This window comes from Canis aureus, chromosome 13, assembly GCF_053574225.1.
Source record: "Canis aureus isolate CA01 chromosome 13, VMU_Caureus_v.1.0, whole genome shotgun sequence".
Classification (NCBI taxonomy): Eukaryota; Metazoa; Chordata; class Mammalia; order Carnivora; family Canidae; genus Canis; species Canis aureus.
This window is the reverse complement of record NC_135623.1, coordinates 31,712,569-31,724,733: the sequence shown is the minus strand read 5'-3', so window position 1 is coordinate 31,724,733 and position 12,165 is coordinate 31,712,569. Positions and strand designations below refer to the sequence as shown.

The 12,165-nt window shown below is 36.9% G+C and overlaps 1 long non-coding RNA gene across 9 annotated transcripts in view; it reads right to left on the bottom strand.

Annotated features, from left to right (window-relative positions):
* The window catches only part of LOC144282255 (uncharacterized), a 204,983-nt gene that overhangs the window by 110,445 nt on the left and 82,373 nt on the right, over positions 1-12,165 (bottom strand). Inside the window, exon 10 of one of the 9 annotated variants that reach the window (XR_013350608.1) lies at positions 5,610-6,168. The exons of the other annotated variants lie outside the window; for them this stretch is intronic. This is a non-coding gene — a long non-coding RNA (uncharacterized LOC144282255). Of the gene's footprint in view, positions 1-5,609; positions 6,169-12,165 lie in introns of those variants that run through there. 9 annotated transcript variants of the gene reach the window in all.

Genomic DNA, 12,165 nt, shown 5'->3' with positions numbered 1-12,165 from the left:
CTTTGGCTAGAGAAAGTCACGTGACCATTCCTGTGTTCAGCAGGGCTGGGGTATCCTCCCATAGGATGGGGACACCATCAAGGGGATCCCAATGGGAAGAAAAGTTGATAAAGAGGCACATCCTATGTAATGCCCATACATTTTTGTATTGCAATGTTGTGTTGAGTTTAGGATATGTAAGCATAAGTTTTTCACTGGCCAAAACATGCTGTACATCCTATAAAGTTGATCATTACAAATCAAAAGGCTTTCTACAAGAAAAAGGTGACCTGCACTGATGTATTACGCCTATGTTTTGTGAAAAATATTCCAAACTACCCCAAAATTCCAAACACATTTTCTCATTTTAACCATTCATAACCTTTTTTCTTTTGTTATGCAATATCAGACCTGAGGTATGTTTGTTTCCTTGCTTGTTTTTAGAACTAGAAAAATACTCAATTTAACATAGGAGAATAAATTGAACAAAAATAGCTAGGATATTCAGGGGGAATAAAAAAAAGAAAATAGAGGGAAGGTGAAAGTATGTAGCTTTGGAGTATAACACATTATAAAAATAGGTTGGTTACTGGCATAGGAAAAAAACAGAGATTTAAAAAAAAAAAATGAAGATAGGCCCAATCAGTCATACCTATAACTCTGGTTTATTTTCTCTCCAGAGAATTTTGCTTCCTGATGCGAACTTAGAGTTATGTTGTTGAAAGATCATGCAGTTTATGGTAAAGAGCTAGCCACACTTCAGGTTTGAGTAACCAAAGGAAAAAAACCTGTTCCAATTAATATCCTATTAATAAGAAATGCAAAATAAGCCATCAAATTTCCTTCCTGTACTGCTGAAAACCTTAGATATGAAAAATTCTCAAGTTATATGCCAGAAGAAGCCCATTGTACAAAAATAAAACGTAGAGATCCAGTTCTGTTCTGTGATCATTTCATTATTGGCTCTAACTGAGCCATTTTGAATGTCTGAGTCTGGACAATCATGCCTACTACACAGAGAGTTGCTAGCAACAAATGCGACAACTTATGTGAAAAACACTGAGCACCATACCTAGCAAACATGAGTGTTCAGTGTGTTGGTTTGCTTTGCGCATGGTGATTAATGTCCAAAATAATTCCGATTTTCTAAAATCTGGTGTTTCTTAGAAATGAATTGGACTATATTCCATTCAGTTTCCTTAGTAAACCAAATCTCAACTCTGATATGTCTAAGTTTTCTTTGGCACATGAAGTTCATTAGTTTTATAGCAAACAGATTTTGGATGACAGTCTTACAACCTTCAAATTTTTGACTGAGAATATATTCTGCTGAACAAAAAATAATAATGCACAAAACTTGTTTATTCAGCAGTATAACATCAAGAAGCTTTAATAGCCTACCGACTAAAGTATAAACCTGTTAGGTTTTACTTATGGAATCTGTTATCACAGCTTCTAGTTATTACTCTCTCAAGAGTCTGGCAAAGCATTGTAGTATGTGATCATGATTCATCTTCCTCTGTGTGAACAGTTAGTGACAAGATAAAAAATATGAGCTTGAAAAAGCAGCTGAATTTTCAGTGAAAAGTTTAGCCTTGTTAAGCATGCAATTGGCATAATTTCAGATAAAGAACAGAACAGTTCGCTTCTTTGCATAAATAATTTAAGAATCAGCCGCTATGGTAGCAGCCACAGTGAATGTAAATTGCCCCATCTGCAGATTTAAAGTTCTCTGGCATCAGTAATAGACTTTCGACCATACAGATCACTTCCAGGCAAAGCTTAGAAAATAAAGTTTCCAAATCAAAAGTATCTCTCGCTTCTTTCAAAGAGTGGTTTTTAAACACTTGGTCTAAATGTTCATATCACAAGATCATTTGTTATATAAAAAGTTAGAGTGGCAGCAAATGTAAGAGGTCACCGAGGGGTTAACAAACATAAAATCAGTTCTGCATGGTTTCAATAAATCTTTGGTTTATTTGGATATTCTTTCCTGATTGTTTTTATCTTTTCTTTTGAATAAGAAATTGAAAACTAGCTCTCTAGAAACTAGAAGCTTACAGAACTAGAGCAAGAAGTCAAGGTGAACAAACTCTATGTGAAACCAGTCAATAAAGTTTAGTAGTACACATCTCTAGTGTAGAAGGGAATGTAATAATCTTGAGTTCATGAAGTATTTTTTCTTTATTCCTTTATGCACCTGTCATTCTGATAGTAGACAAAATCCTAAGGTGATAAATGTATTATGATTCATAAACACACACATACTCTTTTCTTGTATTGTTGAGGGATAGTTTACCCCTATCTTCACTCTACCCCACTGCCAATGGAGGAGCTCTTGGGCATTTTGTGCATTACTGGACTGTACTACACTAAGCTTCTCTGGTCCTTACACACTGACAGTATTGCTCCCCTCTTGGTAATGATAAGCAAACAACAATCCTGCATGTTTATAAACAACCTCTCTCCCCAAGAAGGTAGAGCGAGAATCACATATAGCAACCAACTTGTTCACTATTAGAGACTGCCTAGAGGGACATGGTATATGCTCGGAGCTTCTTAAAAGGTGTCAGCTGTTTCAATGATTGCCATTTTGCTGAGTACTTTAAGGACGAGCAGAAACAAGAATCTAATACTCACACAGGAAAAGAGAGAGATTTATGTTTTCCTAGAGTTTACCTCTTTACTGATCCCCTGATTTCTTCTAACTTGAGAAGATGATGTGGGAATCAGATAGCTGGACCATTTCTTTCCTCTTCTTCATATATCTATTACCTCCCTGATGATTGCCTAAAGCTTCCCCTTTTTAAATCTTTTTTATTATTATGAGACAGTCCAGTCACATAAAAATATAAGGAAAATATAGCGAATTATCACAAACTCACTATTCGGTTTAGAAAACATTACAAGTAAAATTGAAGACACTGTGCCCTCTTCCTCAACCCATTCCCTCCTGCTTTAGAAGGTGGTAACCACTAGCTTACACTTGGTATTGTTATCCTCTTCTCTGCTTTTTATTTTCATTTTACCCATAGTATCTTTTCATACAACAATCATTTTTATCAGTTAAACTCATTAGTCCTTCCCTTTTTGGTTTGTTCTCTTTAAGAAATTCTCTCTTCTAGTATCATAAAGATTTTCTCTTTTTTTCTAAAAAAAAAAAAGTAATAGATACCTTTTTTCCCCTGAGACTTTTAAACTATCTTTAAGAGTAAGAAATAGTTTTCTCATACAAATAACTGTTTCCACATCATTTTTTAAAATATCCTTATTTTTTTGCCAAAAAATTATTGCAATTTTTCTTGAGCTCACCAGTGGAACAATGGCAGATGCTACATGGCCAAGACTCAGAGAAAGTTGTGGTTTTCATACAGCTAATCATGTCATGATTTAAACTTTATAAATTCCAAATCTCATCTTTCATGCTAGAATTCTACATAATGCTTAAGAATAATTAAGGATATTTGTGACTAACATCAGGCATATCTGAGTTTGAGTCTAAATTCTGAAATTAGCTAGTTAATTCATGTTAAGGATACCACCTAATTCTCTGAGCCTTAATGCCTTTGTCAAAAAAAGTCAGAATAACAATTTATTGTATTTATAATGAGAACTAAATGAGCTAATATGTGCAAAACACTTGATACAAAATATTGCACAGAATAGGGACTTAATAATTGACAGCTGCTATTATTTTTTGTGCTATTGTTCGTATTCATCTGGAGAAAAGTAAGCAGGGATCATTTTTTTTCATAAACATAGATTTTGAGCCCTCCATCTATCCTGGCACACACCCCATTCCTTGTCTTTTTCATTGACCGTAACAGTTCCTTGTTCTAGTATCCATCTTAGGCTTTACAAAAAAGACAGAGCGAGGATAAAAAATTATATGAAGAAAGATCAAAGGAGAAAGACCAATAATAATGAATATTAGCAATAATCATCCCAGGACAATAGAAACTACCCTTAAAAGAACTTTATAGGCATCATACCATCATTTAGTCTTTGCAATACTCTATAAGATAGTTACCATTCTATCAAAAGTTAATACGCTTCCTCAAATATGTAGAAAGAAAGTAGGAGAGAGAGAGAGAGAGAGCACGCGCACATGCCCTATAACAGGTTTGACAACATAATCCTTGTTCTGATCCTATGTACAATAGTTTACGAAGACAGGATAGAGGATCAGAAGCCATTCCTACTTCCTCAATAATGAAAGAACTCTATTAAACAAAAGTACACTCCAGTCTTTATATTCCCTAATGCCCCTTTCAACCATTGACTTTGATTTAACTGCATCATCAGTTCAGTTAAAACAGTAGTCAACTCCAACACTAGGCTCCACCAATTACTTTTTATTTCATTTACCAGATTTGTAGCAAAGTTTGAGTGAAAATAGTACAAAGAGCAGCAAACAGCATTGTGTTTTTGTACTTGGAATCTTTTCACTGTGCTAGAAACCCAAACAGCCTTACCTTAGCCACAAATACACACATATACAACATACAATGAAATAAAAACAGTTGTGTGATAAATGGGAAGTCACTTAAACTCCCAGAATCTTTGCTTTCTCATAAGCAAAATGAGGATTTGGCAGAAGGGTCTCCAAACCTAGGATTATAGGATACGAGAAGAAAAAAAAACAAAACAAAACAAATCAAAACAGAAACCTTTTTCCAGTGTCCTTGAAGGCAACTCTACTGGAGAAGGTGGTGAAAAGCTGAAATACTAAAAGGCAATATGTTTGTCACGCTTTTGGTGAGGCGAAAGAAGGCACTTTGATGGATAATAATTATATATTTCATTTGAAAGAATAAAAATAGGGAGGCCTGGCTGACTCAGTCAGTAGAGCATGCAACCCTTCATCTTGGGTTTTTAAGTTCAAGCCCCACATCGAGTATAGAGAGTACTTAAAATCTTTTTTTTTTTTTAAGAGTAATAATAAGGGTCTTCTATCTTGTTTCCTATAGACATTCTCTAAGTAGAGTTTATCATTTCTTCAGCTCCTTGGAACCTATAATACTATATGCAAACAGAGAGGAAAAGTTAATATCACAATAATCTGAACTCCAAAGATCATTTTTATTTTGTTTCAGATCAACATAGTTCTTCACTGGTTGACTTTGTCATTTCAGGAATGAAAAATAACATCCATTTATATACTTCTTAGAAAATTTTTATTTTCTCTATTTATATACCACAAATTACAACAATGAGATTTCCCATGGAACAAAAGAAAGACCTTTCAGACCTCAGCAATGGCTTCAGAGGATGAACACATGAGAAGACAGCTCTGCACAGTGGAAGTCTCTCCAAGGCCTGCAATGTGATATATGGCAGGTCACCTTCTTCCTGGCATTTTAGAGTCCCTAGATGCCAATAAGGAGTTAATAATGCTTATCACTGATCCCCTTCAGGCAAGGTTAGAAGGCTAACTAGAAAAGACTGTAAACTGGTGAGCTATCAAAAGTATGCTCTGGAGATACAGAGCTTCATGCTACTCTTAGAAATAAAATTACACAGAATGTAGTGCCTATTCCTGGTCCAGCCCTACCCTGTATCACATACGTGCCCCCTGCTAGTGGTGCCATACAATGTCCGTGCACAATTCCCATCAGACTTTCATACAGAAAAGTCCCTGCAGTATGGTCAGCCCAATCAGATGAGAAAATATAAGAGTTCAATCACCTATCTATTCTAATTTTTGTAAAGGTATAAATTGCTGACTTGAACATCAAACCATAGGTTATGAAAATCCACCACCTAAGCTGATTCTGGTTAGTGGTTTGAACAGATTCAATTAAACTGACATTCTAGCTCCTTGCATCTGCCCTTACATTCAAAGGAGACATACTCTGAACAGGTATTGCCAACAGAAGGGAGGGCAACTGACTGAAGGAACAGAGTACACTCTGTTATAAAGTTTACCTGGTGCATTAGTCAGAGATTTCCAGAGAAAGAGAACCATGAGGATGAGTGTATATGTCTAGAGACAAATTTTAAGGAATTATTTGATTGGAAAAGGCTAGAAGTCCAAAATGTGCAAGGTGAGCCAGCAGGCTGGAGACCCAGGTAGGAGCCAGGGCTGTAGTTCAAGTCCCAAGGCTGTCAGTGGCATAATTCTTTCTCTCTCATGAGAGGCCGATCTTTTCTTCCATCAAGACCATCAACTAAACAGATGAGGCCCACCTGCATTATGGAGAACAATCTGCTTTACTCAAAGTCCATTGATTTTAATGTTAATCTCATCCACATAAAACACCATGGCAGAAACATCCGGAATCATTTTTGACCAAATATTTGGGCACCATGGTTCTGCCAAATGGACACATGAAATTAATCATCACATCTTGTAATATGTATTTAATCTTCTGTTTCATCTGTTATATTGAGGAAACAAGGGGTATAAAAGTGACTTTGCTGCCTTTGCTTTTTAAAAAATTTTATTTATTTATTCATGAGAGGCAAAGAGAGAGAGGCAGGCTCCCCATGGGAGCCTGATATGGGACTCCATCCCAGGACCCTGGGATCATGCCCTGAGCTGAAGGCAGACACTCAACCGTTAAGCCACCCAGGTGCCCCTGACTTTGCTGCCTTTGAATGTTAAAGTACCTAGTTTTTGATCCCTAATAAGTGCTCAGTAAATGTTTATTACACTGACATACTCTGGGCCTTGACTTTGTACGTTTTTTAGACTATTGTACAGAATAATGTTAGGATTTTTCCTTGTACAGTTACCTAGTAAAAGGTATCCATCATTTAGGGACTGAATTGTGTCTTCCCCCAATTCACATTTGAAATCCTAACTCCCCATATGACTGTACTTGGAGATAGGGCCTTAGAGAGACATGAGGGCTAAATGAGGTCCCCAAAATGCAGCCTGAATCTAATCTAACAGGTGTTCACATAGAGAAAAGGCCACATAAGGACACAGTGAGAATGTAGCCATCAGCTAGCCAAAGATAAAGGCCTCAGAAGAAACCCAGCCAACACTTTGATCTTGCACTTCTGGCCTCCAGAACTGTGAGAAGACACAATTTTGTTGTTGAAGGCACCCAGGCTGTGGTATTGTGTTATGGCAGCCGGAGCAAGCTGATCCACCCTCTAATGTACCCTACACTTCCTCATTTACAAACTATTCCAGACCTGGACCATGGTCAAAATAGGGACCTGGAACAGTGATGGTGAAGAAAGTACAGTTGGTTTCAACTACATGGAGAAGATATGATGTGTGGGCTAGACAGAAACTGCTATGAGGCCCCTGGGAGGAAACTAAATGTTTAAAAGAGGCGGATGCACACAGATCAGCTTCCTTCCCAAGCCTACAGAATACTAGGTAAGCTTCCGTTTTCTCAAAGAAATAAATGGCACTCAGCTCCTTCTCTAAAGTGCTTTTATTTTTTAGATGTAAACACTCTGGGAGAGTTCCAGAAATATCAGTCATCCACTCATCAGTCTACATTTTTTTTAATCTGCTTTCTCAAATAACTGAAATCTAAGGAGTAAGAAGAAGAAGAAAAAAATCTGAATCAACGTTAGTGGGGATGATTCAGAGGATAATTTCATGCAATCAGAATTCAGAAACCTACTGGGGATTCTAGGCACTTCTTCCAAAATTTATTTACAAGGGTTGGCCTTACTGTCCTCTGCATTTTAGAGACAAACTGGAGTTAAAGGCCATCAAAGAAACAAGTTTTCCTGACCATTATATTTCTGCCTTTCAAAATAAAACCAGTGAGAACCTCTATGCTACTGCATCTCCTGTAAGCATGGTTTCTTTTCTCAGTATTTCTTTAAAGTGTATTTAGCTTCTCTGTATCAGCCCATTTGCCATCCACAGTATTTTTGTCAACAACTACTTTTGCATCCCAGCCCTCCTTAGCCACCTAAATCCTGTCATCTTTGAAGATACAGAACTACTAGGAATCCTGCAAAGCCGTCCTTTGTAAGTTCAACTGGAAGTTCTCTTCCCTCTTCAACCTCTTTTGGTCCTTGCCATTCGTTTCACACTTAAAATGTAAACACAAAAGCCTTTGCCTTTTCATATATTAGTCCTAATCCACTGTTTAGATAATAAGTCCTTTTACATCAGGGAATATTTTGTATGTCTAACTGTGCACACCTAAAGCATTGACTGGAACTGAAAACACATGAGTCTTCAAGATCTCTGCACTGATTGATTCGTGGGTGAGTGAGTGATTAAAGAGCCTGCCTATTCTTTAAGCATAATTGTCATGCTCATAATGATGTTTGGTATGTGATGGTGTTATGGCATGTCTGGTATACAAAGAAACAGGGCACCAAAGAATTCATAAAGGTCGTCAAACTGCCTTTATTACTTTTGGCTTTTGATTTTATACACAGATTTCTGCCCCCAACAGGGAACCATATGAAAAGCTGATATTCTCTGGAAACAATCCAGTCATTTAATCAAAAAAATTTGTCATATAACTATTAGAGCCATTGACTCTAAGACATCCTGGAAATACATATAGTGTGTGTGTCCGGGGACAAGGACGGTGACAAGTATTAGCAGGACATAATATCTGCTTTCATGGAACTTGCAGTTAAAGGAGACCAGAGCCATTAATGAAAAGTCATGTAAATGAGGACAGTAGCCTATGCCGCTCCCTATTGCCTTTTCCTCAATCCATGTAGCAGTGCAAGCATGGAAGTCCTGCAGAGGGAGTTGTAGTGATATGTAAGATCATGAAGCAGTGGGATTTGTAAGGTGTTTGGCAGCATCTAATGTGGTCCTAGCGGGGTAGCCTGGGTGGCTCAGTAGTTTAGTGCTGCCTCCAGCCCAGGGCATAATCCTGGAGACCCTGGATCGAGTCTCACATCGGGCTCCCTGCATGGAGCCTGCTTCTCCCTCTGCCTGTGTCTCTGTCTCTTATGAATAAATAAAATCTTTAAAAATTTTTTTAAAAATGTTTAAAAATAAAAGGAATAAAAAAATTAAAAAAATTAAACAGCCCTAGTGCTCTTCACCTTTTGGTGTTCATGCCCTGATGCATGAGTTGATCTAGGGACCTGCAACTGATAAAGAGAATACAGCAAGTTTGAAAGACTTCCCTCTGACTCATGCTCTTTCTCTGGCTCATCTTGCTTGCTCACTTTGGTGAAACAAGTTGCCATATTATGAGCAGCCCTGTGGCAAGGAATGGAGGGGAGCCTCCCAGTGACAGCAACAGTTGCCCCGTGTGAGGAACTGAATCCTACAGAAACCGTGTAGGTGTGCTTAGAGGCAGATCCTCCCCCAGTTGAGCCTCGAGGTCACTACAATCCTGACCCATACCTATATTGCAGCTTTGTGGTAGCCTTTAAACCAGAGGATCCAGCTGGTTTGCACCTGAATTCCTAATCCACACAAGCTTTGAGATAAACCATTTTTGTTTTAACCAAGTTTGGGGATAATATGTTATATGCATTAGAAAACTAATATGCAACAATGTTAGAGAAGAATTTTCTGAGGATTTCCTTCATGTATTTTACCACAGGCCTTAATATATAGACTTCAACAGAAAGAACTTTTCACTAAAAGTGAAATGATGTGGAGTAAAGAATTCAGGATTCCAGTTCTAGCTCATACCCTAAATAGGTATATGACCTTGGATGGACAAATCATATTGTCCATATATTTCTTCATCTGAATTTGCTCCTTCATAAACTAAAGGAAAGAATTAGTTAAGGCCTCACATTCCTCCCTGAGCTAAAAGTCTTGCTCACATGAAATTTAAAAATTGTTTTACTCACAAAGCTGATTGTGTATTTCAGTTCAGTATATATATTTTTTTGAGTTGGACTCTCTTGTCATGGGTGCTGGTCCAACTTCCTAACTCCATATTCTCCCGCAGAGCAGTTTTTGTGGGTCTCATCTTATTCCTTTTGCTTAGTTTTTATATTCACATTGAGATTTCAAACCAACAAATTATGACAAAGAACCAGCATGCCTTGCTTTCAATTGCTTTCAAAAATAATTTTAAAAATCCACTAATGTACACTAAATCTTAGAGAGGTGGGTTCTATATTCAAAGCATTCATTTTGTCTAAAAACAAGAATTTAGATCTTCAGTTGTATTGCCTTTAAATAAAACAGATAATAGAAACAAAGTGGGTGAAATGGCATAATCTACTCACAACAGATGCTTTAACATATTTTAACAATCTTGGTTGATATATCTTTTTGTGCTATTTTAGATAAATGAAAACACAACTGAATTATTATGCTAAAATGCCTTATACCAATGCTTTTGAAAGAAGAAAAAGGTATCTTCTGGGGCTAAAGGTAATAATTTAGATTGATTCAAAAATAGCTTAAGAGAAAACAGCTGGGGCACCTGGGTGGCTCAGCCAGTTAAGCATCTGACTTTGGCTGAGGTCATGATCTTGGGGTCCCGGGATCAAGTCCCACCATGGACTCCTTGCTCAATGGGAGTCTGCTTCTCCCTCTCTCTCTGCCTCTCCCACTAGAGCTTGCTTTCTCTCTCAAATAAATAAAATCTTTAAAAAAGAGAGAAAATACCTAATCCTTCAGCACACAGCTCATTCCTTTCTATGTGAATGGCACTTATTTGTATTTCTGTTTTTTCCACTTTAAGTACATCAGCTGCAACATATACGGCAGATGGTTTAGCCCAAAGACTTGAATTTATTTATGAATCTTAGTATATAGTTAGGCCAAGAAATTCTGTATACCCAATACCCCATTAGTGTCTGTACATTAGTTAGAAGGAACTCTGTTAGAACTGGTTCATCTCCTTAGCTGAATAGAATGGGGCAAATTAAAAGTTGATGTTACTACATCATCATGAAGAAATTAATGTGTCATCAAAATGTCTCCAAGTCTGGATTCGATCCTGGTTCTAATTAGAAGTATTTGCTCTAACCCTTCCTTTCCTCTGCATACACATACACTTCTCTTCAAACTCACAAAGTTTCCGCTGAATTGGCAAGACAGTTCAGTATCAAATGTTATTTTATAAATATTTTTTGAGGGATGCCTGGGTGGCTCAGCGGTTAAGCATCTGCCTTCTGCTCAGGGTGTGATCCTAGAGTTCCAGGATCGAGTCCTGCATGGGACTCCCTGCATGGAGCCTGCTTCTCCCTCTGCCTGTGTCTCTGCCTCTGTGTGTCTCTCTCTTTCATGAATAAATAAATAAATTCTTATAAATAAATAAATAAATAAATAAATAAATAAATAATTTTTGAATTGCAATATAAAGAAAAACCGAAGAATGCACTTCGGTTCCCAATTAGTCCTATTATCAAGTCCACATTAAATTTTTGGGCTATCAATTAAATAATGAGTGTTGGGAATATTTTGCAATAATTATATTACATGTGTTCTTTATTACATCAAATCAAATGTCAATTTAATAATGGATTAAAATGGTAAAAATGAAAAAGACCATGGTTCTTTTACAAAGAAACAATGTAAAAATATAAAAGAACAATTTTAGAGAGGTCTTTGTCATACTTCATTAGCTTTGATAATTTTCATGAGAACAAGAATTCAAATGGTTTTACTATATAATATGCTAAAAGTTATTCTTACCTCTGTTACAGAAATTTTAGGAGCATAAACACTCCATTAAGTGACTAAAACATGAAACACTTAGAGCAAACAATCTGAGGATTATCCCTCCCCCAAGCCAAAGGAAAAGTTGAATGGAAAGACCTTAGACATGACAAGACGTTAGATGCTAGCAACAGATGGTACAGCCCATTTATTTATTCTCTCATCCATACATTCATTTATCCACTTACTCATCAACACTGCCTTTTCTGTACCAAGTACTGAGCTTGGTACCAGGGTTTCAATAGTAAGTCTCATATTTGGTCATAATTAAAGTCTAGTGAGGAATATATGTATTCAAGCAAATCACATTTGACGCAGAAGCAATTATAGAGATATTGGAGATATTGGAGAATCTGATAATAATTATAGACTCCCTTCCAAGAAAATACATATTCTAATTATTCCAAAATTTAGTATGCAATTTCAGAGGCTTCCAGGACCCTCAAACATTCACCCACAGACCACTTAAATGTTACCACAGAGTAAGAACATCTGGCTTACAGAGTCTCACTAATTTGTATCTGTGGTGTCCAACTTCAGGACAGCAGCATAAAAAAAGTTTTCAGTGACATGTGAACATTTTCTGTAGGTACAGTATTCGGTGG